Source organism: Grammomys surdaster, unplaced genomic scaffold (assembly GCF_004785775.1).
Source record: "Grammomys surdaster isolate TR1022 unplaced genomic scaffold, NIH_TR_1.0 126189, whole genome shotgun sequence".
Taxonomy (NCBI): domain Eukaryota; kingdom Metazoa; phylum Chordata; class Mammalia; order Rodentia; family Muridae; genus Grammomys; species Grammomys surdaster.
In genome coordinates, this window is record NW_021620995.1 from 5,465,863 (window position 1) to 5,483,940 (window position 18,078).

Here is an 18,078-nt window from a genome sequence, read left to right on the forward strand (position 1 = left end):
AATGAGCGTTACAAAGTTGTCATTGAGAGTTATGCTGGTCCTAGCATCAAAGGTGGAAGAGTGGGAGTTGATGTTGAAGTTGCTGGAGACAATGTGGTCCTAAGTGTAGCCCAGGATGCCCTTCAGTGGGCCCTAGGATTCTTGCTTAACCACCTTCTTCCTGTCATCATACTTGGCAGGTTTCGTTGAATGCATTTTTAAGACCTGTAGACTTCTATCTCTTTGCCATTCTGGTGTAGAGTAAGAACTCTATTAATTCCTTTCTTCGGTTAATTTTGAAAGCTACATATAGGATGTAGAAATTTTACGGGAGTATATAGTACAAAATCATATTATTTCTGCCATTACCACCCTAAGAATACATTCCTTCAGAATTCTGTCAGCATTAATTCCTTAATGTTTACTCAGAGTAGGAAAGCTCATTTGTGATACATTATGAAAGCTAGAACAGGTCCTATTGTTCTAATAGCTGTCTTCAATGTTACCAGTTATAGTTACCTTCTCTCAATGTTTCATGAAGTTTTGTCTGAAGGTATTATCTCAGAAGCATAAACAATATCCCAATTAGATGTGAAAAACCTGTATTATTGCTATAGGTATAGTCTAATGACATGTGCTTTATTTCAAAGAAGACCATATGCTTAATATTACAATAAGCACACATACATACAAACACACACACACGAGAGCACACATATATGCCTAATGTAATATATATCCCAATATTGTATATGAATGTAAATATACCAATAAATACACCTGTGTATATAATCTATGTTATGTCCATAAAAATTAGGGTTGTTTCCATTTACATGAGTACATACATATGTATAACTGCATGATATGACTTAATCACAAAATGCATACCATGTATTTTTACAGAGTCACATACATACAAGCACTTATTCTTATATATATGATTTTTTACTTTGTTAAAATATGTGTTCTTGGTTAAAAAAATGTGTGTTTCTATTACTTCTTCTGAAGCAGAAGTGAAACATTCACCTATATTTAATCACAATACATCTCTTAATAAAGTATTCATTTCCAAATTATGAATATGATGTTTAATTTATACTGGCATTACTGTGAAAAATAGAAGTTTCTTATAATCATGTAATTTTAAATAACAAAATTTAAATAATTTAAATAAGCAATCATTTAGTCTGATACAGTCTAATTGTAATTATATAATTATAGTTGTCATATATGCCTACATGTACTAGTCAATATTAACAGTTTTTAATACTATACTTTTTATTTTTAAGATTATGTTATCATTACATGATTTATCTACTTTTTTTCCCCTCAAATTTCTCTCTTATGCACTTCTTTGCTCTTTTTCAAAGTAATGACCTTTTTGCAATTTTTTCTAAACACACATATGTACCATTATCACCCTAGGAATACATTCCTTCAGAATTCTGTGAGCATTAATTCCTTAATGTTTACTCAGAGTAGGAAAGCTCATTTGTGATACATTATGAAAGCTAGAACAGTTCCTATTGTTTTAATAGCTGTCTTCAACACCACCAATTATAGTTACATTCTCTCAATGTTTCATGAAGTTATGTCTGAAGGTATTATCGCAGAAGCATAAACAATAAACACACACAGACACACACAATATTTTTCTGAGTGCATAAATATAATCTTCTCAGTCTTTATAATGTTTTGTGTATATGTTTCGAGCTGACAATTTGGTATTACATAACCAATTGATAAACTCATTAACAAAAAAGTAAAAGACTATTTTTGTACTCACAGCACTCCATAATTCTATTTATTTGGGGCTACTGAGCTGTCCCCTTTCCACAAGAGCAAGTCCATTGCTGTCCTTTGTTCTGCTCATGTTTAGGCGATCATGTCCACGAGATCGTATGGGTGTAGCTTATGACATTACTGAGAGACACAGTCTAGTGGCACATCATTCTCTGATCATCTGGCTCTTGACAATCGTTATGTCAGATCTTCTGTGATGATTTCCGAAGCTTGTGTGCAGAAGTTGTGCTAGAGATGTGTCATATAGGACAGGGCCACATTTTGATTGGTTGCAGATCTCTGAAGTGGTCTCTGATTGTTTTGAAGAAGAATTTCCTGGATTAAGAATGAAGACTACACCTATCTGTTGTTATAATCACAATTTATTTTAGAGATTATATTGATTTTAGTAAAATGGCAGTTGCAGATTCTCTTCGGAGATCCATGACTTCAATAGCCCTTGAGCCATATCAGGCATGGTTTCTCTCCTTTTAAGTGGCATCTTATGTCCAATTAAAAGACTTTTCAGTTACCATCTTAGAGTTTCTGGTCTGTGAGCTATGAGAAATAAATGGTCATTTCGTATAATCTATATAGATTTTAGCGTGTCATTATAGTATCAGAAAAGGATCAAGACAGAAATAAGGCAGTTTTAATTAAAGTCCAGTTTGAAATTTTAATTTAAAGAATCAAATAGAAAAATCAAATAGAAAAAAATCATCACAACAAATGAAACAGTTTTTTGTAATTGATAGTATATTACAATGAAAGTTAAATTTGAAATATGTGGGCAAAGGTTCTACATTTTCAGTAAAATATATCACGTTTTCTTGTAGAAAAACAGAAGAAGAATGGATCTCGGGGAGAAGAGGAACTGCAGGGGAAGACGGGGGGCATAATCCAGAGGGGCAACTGCAGTGAAGATGGAATATATGAAGAAGAAAACATAAGATTTAGGAAAAGAATAATGATGCTTAGGAATTTTTATCGTGTTTGCTCATAGTTTACAAATAAAACATTGATAATTTTAGTAAAGATCTCACTGTAAGTACAGAAAAATTAAGAAAAATTAATAGTTTTTCTTTTATGAAAATATTATCTAAAATAAAATTACCAAAAGCATGTCGCTCAAGTTTATCCATATTTGTTCACTAGAATTGCATTAATATTTCATGTTCTTGATTGATTAATACTTGAAATTTTCATTTTCAGACATAAATCGATATTAGCATTTAGATAGAAATGAATATTATGTCAATAGTGATTGACAAAGTTGATTTTTGTGGCTGTTTCATTTTAGATTAGTTTTACCTTTTGTCTTAGAAGCAGAAAATGTAAAATTGTGCTTCAATTTTCCAATCCATTTAAAATAAAGAGAAAGTAATAAACTAGTGAAAAATAATAAAGGCTTTACAGTTAGCATATGATTGACATTTGGCTAAAATGTGTTTCCGTTGTAAAGTCTAGCATCAATAAAACTGTGCTGATTCACTTGGTGTCTTCAAACACATTTTGTGTCTATAATACTCAAATGTATAACTGTGATTACAAAATAATAGCAGTACATTTTTTGCATTTTGTGTGTGTGGATTCTCACTGACATGACACTGTTGCTATATATAAGATTTATTTGGAATGAAATTAAATATCTAAAATGTATAACTTAATGTTGTAATTCATTTCTCATAATGGAAATTAAGTTATAAAACTCTGAATCTCATTGTATGATAAGCAATGAATGTCTATATATACACAGGTATAATGAAATAATAAATATATAACACAGATGCAATGTTAGATAATAAAAATGTGAATATTTAGAAAAAATAAAAATAATAGGAGAAAGGAATTATTGTAAGTATCATAAACATAGAAAATATTTACAAAAATATGCCAGGATGAAGTAAATAACTTTTGAATTTACAGACACATATACTCAGTCACTGGCAAGAATATACATGCACATTTAAGCTTATAAGGAATATAAGTATATACATTTGAAATAATTAAAGAGGGAAAATTAAGATCTGGGACAATGTGCTTAAGTTTTTCTTAACTTCTAAACTATTTAAGATTAAAACAAAAATTATTAAATAAAAATTCATAAGCTATCTCAGGATGTTTGTAAAATGCATAAATAATTTTTAAAATATCATTCATGTATGAATTATAGAAAATGAAATTGGCATATAACAAAGAATGCACTAAATCAATATTCAACTTTTAAGATTTATATTATTTTACATTTCTAGCTTTCTCTGTGTTTGTAGTTTTGTGTATGTGTCTAGTTGTCACACAGGTTAATTGATAGCATTAGATTCTCTGTAGCTTTAGTTATAAGTGTTGGTGAGTAATGAGAAATATGTTCATGGGATCAAAGTTGTCCTTTTTCATAAGCTGCAAATTCACTTAACTGCTGACAAATCTCTCCAGTTCCCCAAAACAGTGTTCCAATTTAGTATCTTTACTATTTTGGATATAATCTTGATCAATTGTTCCGATTATAGAGATTAATCTCATTTTTGTAAACTAGAATACTGACAAATTTCTCTACTTAGTACCATCATAGTATGTAATTCATGATGTTCTTAAAACAAATAATGACTTCTGACTCAAGCCTCCTCAGTGTATCTTTTTCTCCTTGAGCAATATCAAAGCATCTGTTCTGTAATTTCACCTTCTTTTCCAAGCTTCCAGCTCCAAGGGGTTTCTTGTACCCTTGTAAGTCATTGCATAACCCAGCACTCAGAATGTGATCGATGTTAGCAGCCACTGTCCCTGACAGATGCTGTTTCCCACCAGTAATCTATCATCTCTCATAGACATGTAACATTCAACTATTTCTTGATGATTTAGTATCTCAAATCCTGTGTTCTACAGCTTCTGTTTAGAGCAGGAAAGCCTTAACATGTTTTGGAAAAGATGCAACAATCTCCAGAATTTTCTCAATATAAGAAAACTCTAGAGGAAACATAGAGGATAAGTCATTTTGCATTACATTTTGCTAAAAACAAAATGGCACTCTGTTGTCTACTTTTACATGTTATAGTAGAAAACAGTAGTTTTAAAATAAAATGTTTTCACACTATGCTTCAAGTAACAGTGATCATGATACATAAATTGCAATATCCATCTTATGGTATGGGACAAAATATTAAACTGATTCCATTGTACAATTTCTCCATACATACCAATGATATTTAAAAATATTCAATATTTAAATATTGTCAAGTAACCAGAAGTAATAATTTAATTTTAATTTATAATAGATATTTTAATGGGATGACTGGGATAATTGTTAATCTTGATGAAAGAACAAGTTCCAGGTTTTGAGAAAATTCAGCATTATCTACAGGTAACAAACATTACTTTTCTCTGGATTTTGTTTTCAAAGTTTGCTTTTACTTAAAAAAATTTTAAAAATGTATATTCAGTTGTATGATATTGTTTACTTCATATAAATAGGTCAAATATTTTATGCATATTTTATCATCAAAATTCAAAGAACAGAATAAAATATTTAAATAAGTCAAGACAAATATAACTATTTTACAAGGTGCTTTTTATTAAATATCTTTTACCTATACTCTCAATGTTTAATTCATATTTTTATAGAATTATTTAGTAGCATTAGCAAGTATATAAATCATTGGAGTACCTTGTTAAAGCAGGTGACTAGAAATAACACCCGGGGTGTTGATTTAGTAGCTTGAGAAGATTTACACATAATTAGCATCTTTAGCAAATTCACAAGTTACAGTGACTCTTTCACACCTGTTAACCCATTTATAGAGCTACTACTCTAAAATTCAAGTATTAGAAGTACACGACTACAGAGCTTACTTAGAATATCTCCTTTGGGAGCTGAACTAGATGAACAGGCTTGGCTCTGATCAACATACTCTTTAACAGGTGGTAATGTGTGAAGAGTGAGCAGAGGCAATCATGCCCTGCTCCTCTCCAGGTCTAAAACATTCCCGTTATCACACAAAAATTGTTTATACTGATTTTTAGACAACACTTCAGATCTTTTCTGTATGTGTGAATTCCTCTAAGTTACACAGTGAGTTGCAACTCTTAAGCAAGAATATAAAAATACAAGTTGTCTGTAGGCAGAAGAAGCTTTGAGTTGCTCCAGGGCTCATGTGTATGGGGGTGAACCATTTGTAAATCAGTGTTTCAGTACATTCCAAGGAATATACAGTTCTGCTGCCTTATAAGGTATGTTTTCATGCAGTTGTTCCAAATCGAGTAGTCAGTATAAGGCTGACCTCCTGATTTGGTGTAACTCAGATAATCTCAGATCCATTGGATTATTATAAAACTACCACCATATGGCAATCTAGCCTAGAGTAGATTTGTATGTTGTCAATGTGTAATCCAGGTCTTGATACAAGTAAGTTGATTATATTTCTTAAATTTATTTAGTTTTTCAAATGAAAGTATACTCTGTCCATGGATTCATTATGTAAGTTAATAAATATATATACCACATGCCAATAAAACCAGCAACAACAAAATGCAAAACACCAATTCTTTAATAAGGCATTCCTGGCTCTCTTCATTTTCTCAGTGGTTCAAAAGCTTCAATAACTTAAAACATATCTATTAAAAACTTGTGGAGCTCATACTGCACTAGACACTATGTATAAGACCATGCAAATATCATTTATTTAATTCTGTCTTTACTTATACTATCTAGTATATACCAATGACGAAACACACAGGTCATAGTTACTATAGATATAACTGCTGATTCTACAACTCACCTCATTTGCTAGAGTATTTCTCTTAAACTCAAGTTTTAGCATCACTTCTGGGTCCTCATTGTGACACTTGTTAGAATCTGTTGTAGTGTAAAGCCTAATTTAAATGATTGATAGCATGTACACCATTAATATGTTTATCATGGAAATGTGCAAGTCTTTAAAGCAAGTTCATTGTATTACTTTATTAAGTTTACTCAGTTCTATTCTATTTCAACTTTCAGCCCCACAGCTGCATCTTTCACAAAAAGATATTCTCTATATCTCCAATTAATGTATTCTACTTCTGTTCTTCTAAATAACATTTAGCTCTGTGCTTGTGCAGTGATCTAAATGCACTTGTGTTTATTCTCTGATATTTGTACTTGAGAAGGCTGTGCGACACACTGGAGAAATGGCTCAGCAGGATTGTTGTTGTGGAAGACTAGAATTTAGTTGTCAGCACTCAGACCTGGCAGTTTACAATGTACTGCAGCTCTAGCTCCAAGAGATATAAGGACCTCTTGAATATCTGGTCAATGCACTCACATGCCCCCCCCCCAAACATACATGGGCAAGACAATTAAAAATACATATAAATAGATTATTTGCAATATGCTCAAAATTAATAAAATAATTTAATTTTACCCCATCTTCATCATCTAAAATTGCTCCCCAGATTATCTCAATCTGAAACAAAGTTTACAATACCTTATTATGCACTCTATAATGCCATCATGTAGAATAATTGGTAACAATGCAGTGAATTATTAATATTATAGTTAGCAATCACTTTAAGTAGAATCTATTATTCTGTTAATAGCGTATTTATTTTCTGACAACATAACATATTGATGTGATAGACTTTGATATTTTTCTAGCCACTTACAACATACAATTTTACCTCAATATATGAAGCAATATAGACATTCCAGTCATTTTGATAGAAAATGTTTTAAAATATCAGAGGTCAATGGCTGGCACTCACATTTTCATGGAAGTGCTCTGGATTATAAAGAAATAAGTGCTAAGAAAAGTTTCAAATAGATATAAATAAGTGGAAGCCATTATATTTACAGCTGACATCTATCCAATATTAGTATCTAATAGGTCATCCAGAAGCCAAACAACACTTGTTTCGGGAAGTGATCATTAATAATTTGGAGAAACTGTTATAAAAGGAAAGTTCCACCTGCCCACTACCTTACCAATTACTTGTCATGGTTAAAGGCTAAATTTATATCGAAAAGCTGATGATAGAGAACAGTTCACATTTCAGATACAGATGTGTCATAAAAACTGTCAGAAAAGCTATCATCTATAGTGAATAATAAATGATCATTTATGGAGCAAAAACAAAAGAAAACTAAGACAAATCACAAACCTGCAATGAAGAAAGGAAAAGAAACACAGTGAAGGGAGGGAAGCATAGCATCCCATTAGAGTTTCTCTACAGCTTTGGGTTAGTAAAAGGAAAATTGAAGGGATAGAGAATGAAAGGGGGTAGAAAAATTTAAGAGGAACCTTTCAGGGCATTTCCAGATAGTGTCACTTAAAAATAAAAAAAAAAGTGGCTCAAGAAGAAATCACACAGCAAAGCCTCTCCAAGAAATATGTTTTTGACTGTGAAATGCATTCTGAAATGTTCTGAAACTTAAATTTAGCAGAGTCTGGAAACAATCATGAATATGTGTCTTCAAAATGCAGAGTCAAGATAAATGACTTAACCTTCCTCCGTAGAAATGATATTTTAATCTAGATATCATATCTAATTATAAGTAAAGAAATACAACTTATTGTTATTTACAACTTCATCTTAGAGGACATCAAGATAGCAATTTGTACCCTTAAGAGGTGTGCCTCTTAATTTTACATTTTTTTTCTTTTTAGGAAACATTCACACAGAATTTTATTTTCTTACAATATGTTAACAATCTAACAAGAAAAAAACTCACACAAAACCAAACACATCCCTAGAATTATGCTGCCCAGTCTGCCTTCAGTAAATGATTGCTCCCATGAGATAGGCCTACATCCTTTGATAAAGTCACAAGTTACAGAAGAAACAAAAACAGACCAAGGAAAACATCGACCAAGGAAAACCTGTCCTCAGTACAGGTGTAACTACAAAAGAAATTCATTGAGGAAACCATTTATCCCACTTAAAAAAAAATAGAAAAATACAGAAACCCACGGAATTCTCAGTTGCTGAGTTAAAAACAAGATGGAACTGATACCACATCTCCGCCTTCCATGATACCCAGTCAGTGCATACTCCGAAAACCAGGCTTCCAAGGTGGACCTTCAATGGCTCAGTGGTGAAGTGACAAAGCCCAAGGTGCATGTAGCTTCAGCTCAGGTGATACGCAGGCCTGAGGCCACAGCCAAGTCCCTCTAATGTCAGTGAATCGAAGCCAGGGCTGAGGCTGCAAGAAGGCCAGAGGGATGGCTGCAGGGGCCACCCCTGGAATGAAGCACACAGATAGTTGCCAGGAAGACATGTCTGGGCTTTTCAAAGATGGTTGCAGATGGTTCTAGGCAGCTGATATGGGGAGAGAACTCCTGCCAACATGAAGATGAGGTCTGGTATGGGGCTCAACAGTTTATAAACCCATCTCAAAAAGGAAAAAGAAAAAAGAAAAAATAAAAAAAGAAAACATCTTTTCCCTTCTCTTGGAGAATTGGAGAATAAATTGCAGGCTTTGTTAAGGAGAGAGAGAGAGAGAGAGAGAGAGAGAGAGAGAGAGAGAGAGAGAGAGAGAGAGAGAGAGAGAGAGAGAGAGAGAGAGAACAAAACAAAAAAAACAGAAGTCCAACTGGTAACCAGAACATGGAATTCCGATAGGTGCCTGGCTAACTGGTGACCAGAGCAAAAGAGTTGCCAGGTCGTGGAAAGACAACACCTTCGAGCTAAACCCACTATGAGCTTGGATCCATGGGGCCTCTGCCTGGGTCTTGACATCACCGGCCACTTCCATAGCCAGGGAAGAACTGGTTGAGAATGGTCTGCAAGGGCTGGATCACCAGGGTTGGGGAGCTGTGGTCCACCTCATAGTGACAGGTTGGGTAGCTGAATACCTGGGCCCAGAAGGACCTGTCCAGACAGTCCTTACAAACGTTGTGCTGACACACAGTGGTGACAGGCCAGAACACCAGCTCCTTGTGGCAGATACACTGGAAAGCCTCCTTCACCTTGCTCAGGAAAATCAGGGACCGCCCATCCTGAAGAGAACTTAGCACCTCACCCCACAACTTGGCATTGCCCTAGTCCTCCTTGATGAGGTTGGCCTGCTGCACTGGCAGTGTAAAGGGCTCTAACACGGGGGCTGGAGGTGGCTGGGCCTGTGGACTTCCGCTTGCTTTTGCCTGTCTTGGAAGGTGAGGATCCTTGCTCCAAGGCCTTGGCCGGGAGCTTCCTGTTCTTCTCCTTGTTAGCCAAGGCCTCAAAGTAGCCTTCAGGTTATTGCGTAGTGAATCCCAGCTGCCGATTATGGTCCTTGCCCTCCCGGGTTCTGTGTCATCTCGTCGAAGGAGATAGCTCCACTCGAGGAAGCCAGATTTCCTTCTCTCTGGCCAGTACTTCACCACCTTGTAGATGCCATCATAGAGGTTGCCCTCTGCAGGGTCATACTTGCTATGTTTCCCGCCCTTCATGTTTCGGACCACAGGTACTGGCTTCCCCTGGCGCCAATCTTCAGCCTCGGCACCTTTCCCATTGATTGGGGAGTGGCAATTGAGTGCCAGAGCCCTATTGTTATTAGTGAGCTTCTGGTCAGAGGACTGTCCCGTTGTATGCTTGTTGCCAGAGGTGTCTATGAGTAGGCACCATCGTTGCTCCGGCCTTGGATGCCAGCCACATGCGGCCAATGGACACCAAACTCACTGACCTGGACTCTGAAGCGCCACATGGTCCCCACAGGGACACCAGGAATGGGTCCAAAGTGATTGGCGGGCACAATGGTACACTCTGTGGTGCGGCCCACACATGCCATGCCCTTGCCCCAGTCCCGCCTGGAGGAAGAAGTGGCCGATGCCATCTTTGCCTTCCTCTTGCTTTTCTTCAGCTTCTTCCCTGCTTGTACCACCTCACTGGAGTCAGTTCGGCAGCTGGGGCAGTACCACTCTGGCTCAGGGGGAACACAGGTGAGCAGTGGCTACAGGCAGTACAGGTGTCACACTCATCACACAACACCTGTTTCTCGGGAGCCTCATGCCCACCACACACATGACAGGCACACTTGCGACATAGTTTATTCTCATCATCCTTGCAGTTCTGGCAGGACGAGCCACTCTTTCATTGCGAGGGGCCTGATCAAGGGGCTCCTCTCTCTAGGGAGCTCAATCTTCAAGACTTCATCTACAAATATGATCCGACAGTTGTTGAGCTGAGAATCATTCAAGAGCCTGATGTTGCTGTAGAGCTCACGTGCCTTCCTGGTTTGGCGCTTCCAACAGATCTCAACATCATACCAGAAGCCTCATTTCCTGGGGTAATCCACATTGTAGTTGGCCATCACCATCTGACCCATCTCCAGGTTCTCCCATGGGACCACAGTTAGAAGACGAGCACAAACATTCTTGGCCTTAACAATTTCCACTCTATGCTCTGGATAGTCATCGTACTTGACGTCGTACGTGACGTCATCCTCTGGGCTCATAATGGCCTTGGAGCTACAGGGCTTGTCCTCAGTTAGGGCTATCTTCTGTACCTGGACCACCTGGGCCTCAAACCATGCACCGAAGACATTGTCACGCACATCCACTTACTCATTAACCTTGTTCACCCCCAGGTCCGTGTCCTCCCATATAGTCTTGTCATCTCCTTCAGCTGCCCCTTCACCATGCGTGGACGACTTGTCTGATTCACTGTGACCCACACCATAGCCAGAGTCAGAGTCTGAGAGCTCTGAGTCGCGTTCTTTTGTACTGAGAGGCAGTGCCAGACTCTGGCGCACCAGCAGCTAGATTGTGTCATTGAGGCGCACATCATAATAGAAGACTGTGTGACAGTCCTCCATCTGTTTGCCCCTGTAAAAGAGTCTCTGCAGTTCAGTTCCACGTGAAACAGCTCTTCAATCTTTTTCCTCAGCTCCTGCACCTTGGTCAACCTGGACAGAGTTCATGGTGTGGGTCTCCTTCCCATCCATAGTTCGAACCTGGATCCACATGATGCCAAAGTACGGAGCCTCACCCACAGCTGGCTGCTCTGACTTCCCCTCGGGACACCAATTTTACATTTTCTATTGATATTAAAAAGATGCAATGTACTAAAAATATTCTAAACAATTGAATATTTTTTATAAATCGATATTATAAATATAAAATGATGTGACATATATGACACATCACTAAATTGTGTGATAAAATTATGTTTCACAGTACAAAGTTAAGGTATCATTTGGGTTTTAAGAAAAGAATGCGGGGGACTTCCGGTTTGGGACCGAGCCTAGAGCAGGTCGCAGGCAGCAGCTCCGTACCCAACCGCAGAAAACCAAGAAAAACAGGGACTCCCAGGAGCTTGAACTCACGCAGCATCCCAGGTAAGGAAACAGCAGCACTCACCCCAAACAGGGAGCAACAGGGACCCACTGGGACCCAGGAATTCGCTCCTGGCCTGGAGCGGGCTCCATCCGGTCGGGGCCCGAGCACTCGCAGATCCCGGGAGGCAGCTCTGCACCCAATCTCGCAGACTCCAGAGGAAGCGGGGCTCGCAGGACCTCTGTGCCAAGCAGGGTCTTGGGCTAGGAGGTGGCAGTGCTTGCCCCCGAACAGGGAGTGGCTAGGACCCACTGGGACCCAGGAGTTCACTCCAGGGCCCGGAGCGTGGGTTCCTTCCGGTCTGTGCCAGAGCAGATCCCTGGAGTCAGCTCTGCACCCAATCTCACAGAACCTAGAGGGAGCGGGGCTCTCCGTGGCTCAAGCTAGCTCAAGCAGTTTCTTAGGCTAGGAGGTGGCAGTGCTCGCCCCCAATCAGGGAGCAACTGGGACCCACTGGGACCCACTGGGACTCATTGGGATCCAGGAATCCGCTCCTGACCGGGAGCCCCGGCCCCTTCCGGTTTCTACCTGAGCACCAAGCACATCTTGGGCCTCATCTCTAACTCAAGCAGCAAAACCCATCCCAAACAGTTCTGACACAACCTAGATAATCGGAAAGACAGGCCCCAGTCAGAGACAGCTCTGATAGCACAAAGGTGATCCAGATGGCGAAAGGCAAGCACAAGAACACAAGCACCAGCAACCCAAGGTACTTGCCATTATCAGAACCTAGTTCTCCCACATTAGAAAGTCCTGAACTCCCCATATCACCAGGAAAACAAGAACCAGATCTAAAATCATTTCTAATGATGATGCTAGAGGACTACAAGAAGGAAGTAAATAACACTATCAAAAAACTTGAGGAGAACACGGGAAAACAGGATGAAGTCCTTAAAGAAACACAAAAATCCTTTAAAGAATTACAAGAAAACACAAACAAACAGATGAAGGAATTGAACAAAACCATCCAGGACATAAAAATGGAAGTGGAAACAATAAAGAAATCACAAAGGGAGACTATCCTGGAAATAGAAAACCTAAAAAAGAAATCAGGAGTCATAGACACAAGCATCACCAACAGAATACAAGAGATAGAAGAAAGAATCTCAGGTGCAGAAGATACCTTAGAAAATATTGACACAACTATCAAAGAAAATGCAAAATGCAAAAAGTTGCTATCTCAAAATATCAAGGAAATCCAGGACGCAATGAGAAGACCAAACCTAAGGATAATAGGTATAGATGAGAGTGAAGATTCCCAACTTAAAGGGCCAGTAAATATCTTCAACAAAATTATTGAGGAAAACTTCCCTAACCTAAGGAATGAGATGCCCATAATCACACAAGAAGCCTACAGAACGCCAAACAGACTAGATCAAAAAAGAAATACCTCCCGTCACATAATAATCAAGACTCAAAATGTACAAAACAAAGACAGAATTTTAAAAGCAGTAAGGGAAAAAGGCCAAATAACATATAAAGGCAAACCTATCAGAATTACACCTGACTTCTCACCAGATACTATAAAAGCCAGAAGATCCTGGACAAATATCATACAAACCCTAAGAGAACATAAATGCCAGCCCAAGCTACTTTACCCAGCAAAACTCTCAATTACCATAGACGGAGAAACTAAGATATTCCATGACAAAACTGAATTTACACAGTATCTTCCCACAAAACCAGCTTTACAAAGGATAATAGCAGGAAAGCTCCAATACAAGGAGGGCAATCATACCCCAGAAAGAGCAAGAAAATAATCCTTTTCCATCAAACCCAAAAGAAGATAACCACACAAACGATGTCTCCACTATTAGCAAAAATGACAGGAAGCAAGAACACCCTCTCCTTAATATCTCTTAACATCAATGGACTCAATTCCCCAATAAAAAGGCATAGGCTAACGGACTGGATACGCAAACAGGACCCAGCTTTTTGCTGCTTACAGGAAACCCACCTCAGTGACAAAGACAGACACTACCTTAGAGTAAAAGGTTGGAAAACAATTTTTCAAGCAAATGGCACTAAGAAACAAGCGGGAGTAGCCATTCTAATATCGAATAAAATCAACTTTCAACTTAAAACTATCAAAAAGGATAAAGAAGGGCATTTCATACTTGTCAAAGGAAAAGTCAACCAACATGAACTCTCAATTCTGAATATCTATGCGCCAAATACAAGAGCATCGAATTTCATAAAAGAAACCTTACTAAAGCTCAAAACACACATTGTACCTCACATAATAATAGTGGGAGACTTCAACACCCCACTCTCAGCAATGGATAAATCATGGAAACAGAAACTAAATAGAGATACAGTAAAACTAACAGAAGTTATGAACCAAATGGACTTAACAGATATCTATAGAACATTTCAACCTAAAGCAAAAGAATATACCTTTTTCTCAGCACCTCATGGTACCTTCTCCAAAATAGACCATATAATTGGGCACAAGACAGGCCTCAACAGATATAAGAAAATTGAAATAATTCCCTGCATCCTATCAGATCACCATGGTCTAAGGCTGGTCTTCAAAAATGACAAAGAGAATGGAAAGCCCACATTTACATGGAAACTGAACAACACCCTACTCCTTGATAATCAGGTAAGGGAAGAAATAAAGAAAGAAATTAAAAACTTTTTAGAATTTAATGAAAATGATGACACATCATACCAAAATCTATGGGATACAATGAAAGCAGTGCTAAGAGGAAAATTCATAGCTCTAAGTGCCTACAAAAAGAAACTGGAGGGAGCATACACTAACAGCTTGACAGAGCACCTGAAAGACCTAGAACAAAAAGAAGCTAATACACCCAAGAGGAGTAGAAGGCAGGAAATAATTAAACTCAGGGCTGAAATCAACCAAATTGAAACAAAAAGAACTATCCAAAGAATCAATAAAACCAGGAGTTGGTTCTTTGAGAAAATCAACAAGATAGATAAACCCTTAGCTAGACTAATCAGAGGGCAGAGAGACAGTATCCAAATTAATAAAATCAGAACTCAAAAGGGGGACATAACAACAGAAACTGAGGAAATTAAAAAAATCATCAGATCCTACTACAAAAGCCTATATTCAACAAAATTGGAAAATTTGGATGAAATGGGCAATTTCCTAGACAAATACCAGTTGCCAATGTTAAATCAGGACCAGATAAACCATCTAAACAGTCCCATAACCCCAAAAGAAATAGAAGCAGTCATTAAAAGTCTCCCTACAAAGAAAAGCCCGGGACCAGACGGTTTTAGTGCAGAATTCTATCAGACCTTCAAGGAAGACCTAATCCCAATTCTTTTCAAACTATTCCACAAAATAGAAACAGAAGGTACACTACCCAACTCATTCTTTGAAGCCACAATTACACTCATACCTAAGCCACACAAAGACCCAACAAAGAAAGAGAACTTCAGGCCAATCTCCCTTATGAACATTGATGCAAAATTACTCAATAAAATTCTAGCGAACCGAATTCAAGAACACATCAAAACAATTATCCATCACGATCAAGTTGGCTTCATCCCAGGAATGCAGGGTTGGTTCAATATTCGGAAATCCATCAATGTAATCCATTATATAAACAAACTCAAAGAAAAAAACCACATGATCATCTCACTAGATGCTGAGAAAGCATTTGACAAAATTCAACACCCCTTCATGATAAAAGTCTTGGAAAGGTCAGGAATTCAAGGTCCATACCTAAACATAGTAAAAGCAATTTACAGCAAACCAGTAGCCAGCATTAAACTAAATGGAGAGAAACTTGAAGCAATCCCACTAAAATCAGGGACTAGGCAAGGCTGCCCACTCTCCCCCTACTTATTTAATATAGTATTGGAAGTCCTAGCCAGAGCAATTAGGCAACACAAGGAGGTCAAAGGGATACAAATTGGAAAGGAAGAAGTCAAAATCTCACTATTTGCAGATGATATGATAGTAAACTTAAGTGACCCCAAAACTTCCACCAGAGAACTCCTAAACCTGATAAACAACTTTAGCAAAGTGGCTGGATATAAAATTAACTCAAGCAAATCAGTAGCCTTCCTCTACTCAAAAGATAAACTGGCTGAGAAAGAAATTATGGAAATGACACCCTTCAAAATAGTCACAGATAATATAAAATACCTTGGTGTGAACCTAACCAAGCAAGTAAGAGACCTGTATGACAAGAACTTCATTCCCCTGAAGAAAGAAAACGAAGCCGATCTCAGAAGATGGAAAGATCTCCCATGCTCATGGATTGGAAGGATTAATATAGTAAAAATGGCTATTTTGCCAAAAGCCATCTACAGATTTAATGCAATCCCCATCAAAATTCCCACTCAATTCTTCTCAGAGATAGAAAGAGCAATCTTAAAATTTATTTGGAATAACAAAAAACCCAGGATTGCGAAAACTACTCTCAGCAATAAAAGAACTTCTGGAGGAATCACCATCCCCGACTTCAAGCTATACTACAAAGCAATAGTGATAAAAACTGCATGGTATTGGAACAGAGACAGGCAGGAGGATCAGTGGAATAGAATAGAAGACCCAGAAATGAACCCCCATACCTATGGTAACTTAATCTTTGACAAAGGGGCTAAAACCATCGAATGGAAAAAAGATAGCATTTTCAACAAATGGTGCTGGTCCAACTGGTGGTCAGCATGTAGAAAAATGAAAATTGATCCATACTTATCTCCTTGTACAAAGCTCAATTCCAAGTGGATTAAGGACCTCCACCTAAAACCAGCCACACTGAAACTAATAGAAGAGAAACTGGGAAAAAGCCTGGAATACATAGGCACAGGGAAAAAGTTCCTGAACAGAACGCCAATGGCCTGTGCTCTAAGACCAAAAATTGACAAATGGGACCTCATAAAGCTGCAAAGCTTCTGTAAAGCAAAGGACACAGTCAATAGGACAGAGCGGCAACCAACAGATTGGGAAAAGATATTCACCAATCCTACATCTGATAAAGGGCTAATATCCAAGGTATACAAAGAACTGAAGAAATTAGACTCTAGACAATCAAAGAACCCTATTAAAAAATGGAGCACAGACCTGAACAAAGAATTCTCAACTGAGGAAGCTCAAATGGTTGAGAAGCACCTAAAGAAGTGTTCAGCATCCCTAGTCATCAGGGAAATGCAAATGAAAACAACACTGAGATTCCACCTCACACCAGTCAGAATGGCTAAGATCAAAAACACAGGTGACAGCACATGTTGGCGAGGATGTGGAGAAAGAGGAACACTCCTCCACTGTTGGTGGGATTGTAAACTGGTACAACCACTATGGAAGGCAGTCTGGCGGTATCTCAGAAAATTGAACATAGCGTTACCTAGGGACCCAGCTATACCACTCCTGGGCATATACCCAAAAGAAGTTTCAACATACAACAGGGACACATGCTCCACCATGTTCATAGCAGCCTTATTTATAATAGCCAGAAGTTGGAAAGAACCCAGATGCCCTTCAACAGAAGAATGGATGCAGAAAATGTGGTACATTTATACAATGGAGTACTACTCAGCTATTAAAAACAATCAGTTCACAAAATTCCTAGGCAAATGGATGGAGCTGGAAAATATTATCTTGAGTGAGATGACCCAATCTCAAAGGAACACACATGGTATGCACTCACTGATAAGTGGATATTAGCCCAAAAGCTCACAATTTCTAAGAATCTTCATATAGACCACATAAAACTCACATAGAAGAAGGAAGACCAAAGTATGAATGCGTTGGTCCTTTTTAGAAGGAGCATCAAAAGTTTCAACCAGAACTCCCAAAGTCTAAACCACCAACCAGAGAGCACAAAGGGAGGGACTCAAGCACCTGTATAGGGAATTGAGGGTGACCTTGTTAGACTCCAGTGAAAGTGGAGGGCCAAGGTCCCCAAAAGTTTGGATCCCCTACTGTGTTGGAATTCGAGAGCAGGGAGATGGGACTGGGAGGATGTTTGGAGCACACCATCACAAAAATTAGGAGGAAGGGGTAGGGGATAAGGGATTTGGGGGGAGAATGAGAAAGGAGACAACATTGAAA

At 38.1% G+C, this 18,078-nt stretch overlaps 1 pseudogene; it reads right to left on the reverse strand.

Annotated features, from left to right (window-relative positions):
• Positions 1-9,467: 9,467 nt before the first annotated feature.
• Positions 9,468-11,674, reverse strand: LOC114613144 (annotated as a pseudogene).
• Between the last annotated feature and the right edge of the window lie 6,404 nt (positions 11,675-18,078).